Raw genomic sequence first — 7,128 nt, 5'->3', positions numbered from 1 at the left:
GATTTGTTGCGTCTGGGACCCTCCCTCGCCGTAAACTTGTTGGTGAGAAGCAGGAAGGGGTGTGAGAGCAGCGGAGGCGGCTGAAAGGGGTTGATTAGTTGGTGTTCTTGGAGAATTGTTTGAAGTAGTCACACAGCTCTAATAACCAACCATGGAAAAGAGACGGCTAAGGGGAGATATGACTGAGGTCTATAAAATCATGACTGGTGTAGAGAAGTAGATAAGGAAGTGTTGTTTACTCCTTCTCATAACACAAGAACTAGGGGTCACCAAATGAAATTAGTAGGCAGCAGGTTTAAAACAAATAAAAGGAAGTATTTCTTCACACAACGCACAGTCAACCTGTGGAACTCCTTGCCAAAGGATGTTGTGAAGGACAAGACTATAACAGGGTTCAAAAAAGAACTAGATAAATTCATCGAGGATAGGTCCAGCAATGGCGATTAGCCAGGATGGGCAGGGATGGTGTCCCCAGTCTCTGTTTTCCAGAAGCTGGGAATGGGCAACAGGGGATGGATCACTTGATGATTCCCTGTTCTGTTCATTCCCTCTGGGGCACCTGGCACTAGCCACTGTCGGAAGACAAGATACTGGGCTAGATGGACCCTTGGTCTGACCCAGTAGGGCCATTCTTATGTTTTTATGTTATGTTCATTTCTTCTCCAAGGTCTGAAGACACTTCACCCACATAGAGCAAGGGGTAGAGCAGGAGGAGGGTGTGAAAATGACAAAATACATTTTTTTAAAAATCAGTCAACGCTTGCAGGGGGTCTGCCAGAACATCCTGTCTCATCAGTATCTGCCTTTAGATTATAAGTAATTTGGGGCAGGGACTGTCTATTTGTTCCATGTACACAGCCAAGAACATAGCTGGTGTTTAATAATAAATCTGGCACCGGCCCAAGGGGCAAGAGCAGAGAATAAAGAACCGCCTGGTAAATGTTCTTGCTCCCAAACAAAATGCAACGTTCTCCATTTGGGAGGGCAGGCTCCGCAAAGGGTCTTACATCCTTCAGTTGGTTAGTGGCAAACCCAGGAAGCTACGTGCTGCAGAAGGGTTTGACGGGTGGACTTTGAGATACTGAAGTTCCCTGCTCAGAGGGCCCTTTGATAAATCTGCACTGGAACTCTTCAGAATCATTGCAGTGGAGAACGTGGGGCTATGGGGGGATCTTGGGGCGATGGGGGACAACAATTTCAGTGGAATCTCTGGGAAAGCAGGTTGGCCTCCCAACCTCATTGCTCAGCTGGAGGAGTCGAAGAGACAAGCGATCGACCACTCTGAGATCTGGACATGGAAAGCAGATTAAAACTAAGAGCAACTCGTCCCTGTGCTGGGGCTCCCAGTCCTGGTTGACCAGACTGATCCACAGATTAGCCAATAGCAGCAAAGCTCTTGGTGCCCAGTAACTAGTTCAGTGCAATGGACAGACTTGGCTGTGATACCACTTGGGGTCTGGTGTTCAGCTCTTCATCTACAATAGAATGTGAGCGCTGGAGCTGGTTGGATGTTCTACAGCCACATTTTTTAAAAAAGGGGAATTTTTTTGTCAAAAATGTTCTGTTCTGTTTGATTCAGCCACAGAAAATGGGAAAACAAAAAAACGTTTTGGTTTAAAATGTTTGTTTGGCTTTCAAAAACTGATTTTTTTTTTAAGGAAGACTCCATTTTTTTTAAAACTAAAAATGATCTTAGAAAACCAACCTTTTTTCGGTCTCAGGTTTGCGTTGAAAAAAATTGGAAAAACTTTTGCAGGACATTTTGAAAAAAAAACCCACAACAACATTCCCTTCAATTCCCATCAAAGATATTGGCGCTCTTTGGAGCCGCTCTCGTTGGTACCATCTTATTCCAGCTTCCGCTAGAATTCACCAGTCACGGGGAGCAAAGCAGGCCCAGCTGTTCTGCTGGCCAGACTGGCTGTTGAAGTCAATGGGAATCTTTCTGCTGATTTCACTAGGCCCAGTAAAACCAAAGGCTGCAGCCTAGAGCCAGGGTATGGCTGTAAGGAAAAGTAGTGAGGTTTTGCCTTGTCGGTGGATCCCCCAACTCATTCACCTAGGAGGGTTCCATGCTCTGAGCATTTGCCTACAATCTCTCCCTGGTACTTCTATAATCCAGGGAGGGGGTATTCACCCCCACACTAGCCCTGAGTGGACTAATGTGGGCCAGAAAGGGCCCATTCATCTTATATGTTGCACCTGGAGGGCAGTGAGCGGTTGATAAAGATTAATTGCAGCTGAAGCCAAGATGGGGCAGGAGGGAGGCTAGGATTATAAAGCCAGGAAGTGAGAACTGGAGAAGGGCTCTGCAGTTACTCTCTGGAGGAAAGGGAGTTGGTCAGGGATAAGGAGGACATCCGGGGGCGGAGTAAGTTCTGTGCCTCCTGTCCTGGCCTAGGGAGATTGGCAAGAGGCATGAAGTAGGCATGGGGAATAGACCGTGGTAAACCCAGACATAGACCAGGAGCTCGGAACAGCCCAGGGAACGGGACTGAGCAGGCCTGGGTTGTAGTGATAGGGTCCCTGGGCTGGAACCAGGAGTGGCGGGTGGGCCCGGGTTCCCCTACCACCCACTGGGAAGTGGCACAGGATCCAGAAGTGGGACAGAGACTGTCCAAGGTGGCATCCAGACACCTTGTCCAGTGGCACATTGATACCTCAGACGCTGGAAGGGGGGCCCCAAGTCCCAGTGAGGGAGCACTTTGAGTCATGAAGAGAGAGAGACCACGGCAGGGCAAGATCCAGCCAGGAGGAAGTGCAACTGGCCCTTTACAGACACCATCACCATAATATCTGAGCACCTCCCAATCATTAATGTCGTCATCCTCACGACACCCGTGTGAGACCTGGCAGTGCTATTATTATTATTATTAGGGGGAGGGATAACTCAGTGGTTTGAGCATTAGCCTGCTAAACCCAGGGTTGTGAGCCCAATCCTTGAGGGGGCCACTTAGGGATCTGGGGCAAAAACAGTACTTGGTCCTGCTAGTGAAGGTAGGGGGCTGGACTTGATGACCTTTTAAGGTCCCTTCCAGTTCTAAGAGATAGGATATCTCCATTAATTTACATTTATATTTTAAATGTATCCCCATTGTACAGAGGGGAAACTGAGGCAAACAGAGGCTACGTGACTTGCCCACAGTCACATAGGAAGTCTGTGCCAAGGCAGGGCACTGAATTTGGGCCTCCCACATGCTTAGGGTAGTGTGCTAATCACTGCCCCATCCTTCCTCTCAACCCTGGGAACAGAGGGTGGATGACTTGATCCCTCCACAACAGCTGTGCCCTGTGAAGCAGTGACCCCAAGTTCCCTGACCCAAATCTGTCTCCCCACTTCCCTCCCAGACCATGATACGCACACAGTAAAGCCAGAGGCAGTGTGTGAAAATGATCCCAGCTTTATGCCTTGCCCAACGGGATCTCTCACTGGCCAAATCCTGAGCCCAGCGCCCCGTGGTAGCAGGGCTGCTAGAGCAGGTCCATGAGATCTGGGGCTAGGACGTCCCGGTAGAGTTTCTGCACAGGTAAGGGACTTCCTGTGCCATTAGCTCATGGGATACCCTGGGGGCAGGGGGCAGAGAGTGCTGAGGGACTCCTCCATGTAGCAAGGTTGGACCGAGCTGGGAGGAATCTCTGCCGTGATGTGGTTGGAATCATTGCTATGACTCGCGTGGAACTGGTGTGTTTGCAATGGTGCTGGCAACCCTTGGGTAAGGGTAGGAGCATGTGAGTGTGTGGCTGGGGAGTGAGTGGAAAGGGGAGCAGGCGCTCAAGGTTCCCACCGCCGGTGATGGTCACTGCTGCTTTCTCTGCCACTGAGGGGCCAAAGAAAAGTGCTGGCCAGGACACATCACAGAGATCAAATCGCTTGGTTTCTTTGTCTCTTAAGGTGCAGGATAAAGATGGAGTCTCTCTCTCCTCATTAATTTAACTGGGGTCAATACACCCTTCCCTTCAAACACAGCACTGGATTGGTTTATAGATAAAGGTAGAGATGGTTATAAGCAAATAAAAAGTGAAAACACACGTCTAATAGCCTAAAACTTGTAGCCATCGCTACCTTGGTCTTTTTTACTTGGTGTCACTTTATCCATGTGCTCCTGTGAACAAACCTGTTTAACTTTTATTACAAACCAATCCAGTGCTGTGTTTGAAGGGAAGGATGTATCTCCCCCTCTCCCCACCCCGTCAGTTAAATTAATAAGCTGTGATGCACTGATTCTTTAACAGAGCAGCAAACTGAGTATCTTCTGTGAATGCTGATGGTAGAGGCTGTGCATGGCAGGGAAACATCCCTGAGGAGCTCGGGGGCTGGAGTTCACGGATTGTTACCTGCGAGGCGAGGGCTGGGCCGGGAGAGCCTGGAGGCGTTAGCCGGTGAGGAAGACAGATGGGTGTGGCAGTGTAGTCTGAGGCTTTGGACCACTGCTGGATTGGCTACCAGTCTTGGACGTGTTTTCACTTGTATTTGCTTGCAACCAAAACCGTACTCAGCTTTTGGGGGGCTCTGGACCAGGCCCTCAATTTGAGACAATATACAGAATCTCCTCTTTTTACCTTCAATTGGTTTCATTACTGTGATTGAAAAAAGAGAAGGTAAGCTTAGTTTGTAATGCCCACACCCCGGATGGAATCCCAGCCCTACTGAAGGCAACAGGAGTTTTTGCCATTGACTTCAGTAGGGCCAACATTTCACTCCCCTCTTTGCTACCTCTTGAGCAATCCTTGGGCTTTTCCTCACAGCCGGTACCTTTCACTCCCCCTCCAGTTGATTATGTGGTGAGAAGCCCTTCGCAAAGGCCTGTACTGACGGAACCTTCCCTTTATTGGAGGAGTTGTAAGTCAACAGCGCACTGTGGGATGTGTTCTGGAAAGAACCCTGGGCAGGTGCATTTTGGATCCAAAATGACTGTTCAGATCCCAAGTGAAATAGGCCTCACAGTCCTGCCTTATTTAACTCACAGGAATGGAAGAACCAATGCCCGCGTTTCTAGCCAGGAAGCAGATTCTTTAGCCGGAAGAGCTAAGATCAGCCGGGAATGGCCAGGGAGGATGGATTGAGTCAGCCAGCTTTATCCACCCATCCCACTGAGATGTATTCATGGATCACTGTTAGGACACTGGTTTGGTCTGGCAGGGGATAATAGAAAGGGAATTACACGTAGGTTATGCATTCCCAGTCCCTTCGGACTCAGCGTGCTAAGTACCGAGCACCTGGGCTGTGCAGAGACAGCTGGTCTGAAGAATCCAGCCTGCTGTGGGACATGGTGATTGCATTGAGTGCAATTATTTTTCCATTATCCACATCCAATCAAGGTCTGGATAGGAACCAGCACTGCTTAGTGTAGGTATCAAACAGCTGGATTGCCCGAACTGCCTCCTTTCTCTCTTACCTCCCAGTGAAGGAGATGTTATGGATGCCATGTTGAAATCCAACAGATCCATTGTTCCAGCCTGCCAGTTTCGGTGCGGAGGAGTTGGGCTCTGATCTTAAACCCCATGGTGAGTCATCTAGACGTGCATCTTTCTCATTCCCTCACATTGTCGTGGCAAATGCTCAGAGATCTGCAGTAAGACAAAGGGTCCAGCAGATGGAGATAGGGGAAGAATTGTCTAGTGGTTAAGTTACTGGCCTAGGATTCAACAGGTGTGGACTGAGCTGGGGCAAGTCACTTAATCTCTCTGTGCCTCATTTCCCATCTGTAAAACAGGGATAACAATCCGGCCTTTCTCCCACTCCTATTTTGATTATAAACTCTTCAGGGCAAGGACTGCCTTTTACCATGTGTACAGCACGACGGGGCCCTGAATTTTGGTTTGGACCTCTCCACACTATTGTAACACACCTAATAATAAATTTCTTTGGCTTCATCGTGTTAGCTTTGTCAAGTATTTTAATGCGCCATGGGCATCGAATGTACTTTCTTTACGGGGAGAACCTGAGTGCATCCCTGTATTTTGTTAAAATAAACACTATCTTTCAACGACAGTGAACATGTACAACACGCTGGCTGATTAGCGGGCCAGCTGTTGCATTTTCGTGCTGATTGCTTTAGGGACGCTTTAGGAATGACTGCCAGGAATAAATCAGCGAGGCTGCTTGGGGAAATGTAAAGACCGCGTTTTACATTTGAAAATTTGATCTCTCAATAGTTTCCTAAATACATCTTATACGGCAAGTGTTTGCCTCCGTATTTGCATTGATGGCTGTTGTGAGATGTAAATGGATAAGCACTTCTGGATCTTCAGAAATGCATGCCATTTCCCCCAACCGGTATTACATTATGAATTTATATTTGTGATCATTTCCCTCATGCACCGTCTGAAAATGACTCGTCTGCTCCGAGCCCTACTGGGTCAAGCTCGCTAACTGAAATCAAGCTACAATAGGACAATAATAATCATCATAAACTTTATGGAGTCAGTGTTGGGTTTCCATGTCCTGCCTGTTGATGATCAAATTCTGGGCTCAATAACGCAGCTAAAAACATAGTTAAGGCACAGAGGTGAGAATGTCCTTTGTTGTTTGGAGTGGAATTTTTTCTGTAACAATCTGCATTCCATCTTCATATCCCTGACTGGTTCTCTGTGGTTTGGTATATCAGTGTGTGCCCTTTGTTATCTCTATGCAAAGCAGCTGGCACTCACCCTTGGTGCCGCCCCTAGACAAACAGTTCCCGGTAATGCATCTAGGCCGATAGCTCGAGCTGGGAATGAGATAGACTTAGAAGAAGGGGTACATGTGAGTAGCAAAGAGAGGAGAAACACATCCGTTTTAAATTCTCATTGCGGTAGATCCTCCGCTGGCGTAAATCCACATAACTGCACTGAAATCAAATGAGCTAAGGAGCTGGCCCCTCGTTCTTGAAAATTCAAAAGAGAGCAGTGAACCATCCACCGGGAAAATCATATTGCTGCTGAATAAATGGACCTCGGGTCTGATCCAGAGTCCGGCAATTGCTATGATTGCTCTGTTACCGGGCTAATTTAAAATCGAATTTCCTCTTAGTTTCTCTGAACTACCAGCGATCGGAATGACCTGTGTGGAGTAGAGTAAGAGGCTTTTATTTCAGACTTCAGTGCCAGTCTCACATTCAAACAGCTGTACTGAAATGGGGTATCTGT

The sequence above is a fragment of the Chrysemys picta genome, chromosome 8, assembly GCF_011386835.1.
Source record: "Chrysemys picta bellii isolate R12L10 chromosome 8, ASM1138683v2, whole genome shotgun sequence".
Lineage (NCBI taxonomy): Eukaryota > Metazoa > Chordata > Testudines > Emydidae > Chrysemys > Chrysemys picta.
The sequence above is the reverse complement of the archived record's forward strand: the minus strand, read 5'-3'. Positions refer to the sequence as shown.